Source organism: Dermacentor albipictus, unplaced genomic scaffold (genome assembly GCF_038994185.2).
Source record: "Dermacentor albipictus isolate Rhodes 1998 colony unplaced genomic scaffold, USDA_Dalb.pri_finalv2 scaffold_14, whole genome shotgun sequence".
NCBI lineage: Eukaryota > Metazoa > Arthropoda > Arachnida > Ixodida > Ixodidae > Dermacentor > Dermacentor albipictus.
This window is the reverse complement of record NW_027225568.1, coordinates 7,949,089-7,950,841: the sequence shown is the minus strand read 5'-3', so window position 1 is coordinate 7,950,841 and position 1,753 is coordinate 7,949,089. Positions and strand designations below refer to the sequence as shown.

At 48.4% G+C, this 1,753-nt stretch overlaps 1 non-coding gene across 1 annotated transcript; it reads left to right on the top strand.

Moving 5' to 3' along the window:
• Positions 1-1,266: 1,266 nt before the first annotated feature.
• Positions 1,267-1,339, top strand: TRNAK-UUU (transfer RNA lysine (anticodon UUU)). Its single transcript has one exon. It is a non-coding gene; the product is annotated as a tRNA-Lys (tRNA).
• Positions 1,340-1,753: the final 414 nt, after the last annotated feature.

The window sequence follows — 1,753 nt, the reverse complement described above, 5'->3', positions numbered from 1 at the left end:
AGTACTGCTCGGAGGCAGTCATGCGTTGCTCAAGCTGAAACGCCCGCCCCTCAAGGGCCTCGCAGTCCAAAACAAGCTTTTCATTAGTTTTTTTGAGAGATCTGTTTTCTTGCACAAGCTCGTCACGTTCCTTCTTTACTTTCTCAAATTCCAAGTTGAAGAATTCGAAACTTGACTTAAGTTCGCGGATTTCTTTGCGTAATTCACGCTCCAACCTTGCCTTAAAGTCATTCATTTCCTTTCTTAGCTCCTCCTGGAACCGAGCAGCATCAGCCATGGTACAACACAGGTAAATGGTTAAGAGAAAATAAAAAATGCTAGGAACTTGGCAGCAGTCAAGGCAGCGTAACAGAAATATTTTGCGTTGAAAAAAATACTGTACGAAAAATGCCAACCTGCAAAGATAGCAGGTGCAGCGATTATGTCGATTGTCCGTGCTGCCTCCGCTGTGCCAAGTGACGTAGTCCTGGAGCACCACCGGCTTTTAAGCTTGCTTCCCCTGGCGGATGTGATGCCGGTAACTTGCTTGCGCTGTCACCGGCGTTCCTTTCCTGCAACAACAGTAGCAGCCGCCGCTTGACGATACAGTCACTTCGCCAGGGAAGATTCCAAGGTAGCTGCAAAGATAGCAGGTGCAGCGATTATGTAGATTGTCCGTGCTGCCTCCGCTGTGCCAAGTGACGTAGTCCTGGAGCACCACCGGCTTTTAAGCTTGCTTCCCCTGGCGGATGTGATGCCGGTAACTTGCTTGCGCTGTCACCGGCGTTCCTTTCCTGCAGCAACAGTAGCAGCCGCCGCTTGACGATACAGTCGCTTCGCCAGGGAAGATTCCAAGGTAGCTGCAAAGATAGTAGGTGCAGCGATTATGTCGATTGTCCGTGCTGCCTCCGCTGTGCCAAGTGACGTAGTCCTGGAGCACCACCGGCTTTTAAGCTTGCTTCCCCTGGCGGATGTGATGCCGGTAACTTGCTTGCGCTGTCACCGGCGTTCCTTTCCTGCAGCAACAGTAGCAGCCGCCGCTTGACGATACAGTCGCTTCGCCAGGGAAGATTCCAAGGTAGCTGCAAAGATAGCAGGTGCAGCGATTATGTCGATTGTCCGTGCTGCCTCCGCTGTGCCAAATGACGCTGTGACATGCTAGATAAGCTTGCAGCACTGAAAAAATTTTAATATGTCGTGCCAGCAAAATCCTTGTTAACATGTTTGCTTTTTTTTGTGCATTTTTTGTGTATGTCAAAGCTGGCAATAAAGACATGAAAATAGAAAGCCCGGATAGCTCAGTCGGTCGAGCGTTTGGTTTTTAACCTAACTGTCCGGTGTTCGAGCCCCCGTTCGGGCGATTCTTTCTTTAGTTTTTTTTTACATCATGGTTTGTGAACGATAATTTAAATCGTGTCAATTAACGCCTTGAAGCTGCGCAGTGGGTTATCAGGAACGGCGTGGTGGAGAGCTAGGGGTAATTTTAAACCAGGGGCCGCATTCTGTAAGGGTTCGCTCTGGCTGTTACGTCTGGGTTACGTCACTCGGAGAAACACTGGAACGTTGCGGCGCGAGGGAGACCAATGAACGAGCGGCGTTCTGCCGTAAGATCACGTCATCATTTTTGTTTGTACTTTGGGCATGATTAGCAATTAATTAAAGGATGTTGTTTGCATAGTAAAAAATATTGGTTTGTATACAACACTTGCACATACAATTTCCAGTAATAAATGTGAGCTTCCGACGCGGATAGCTGGTGGTTTAATTTTAACCG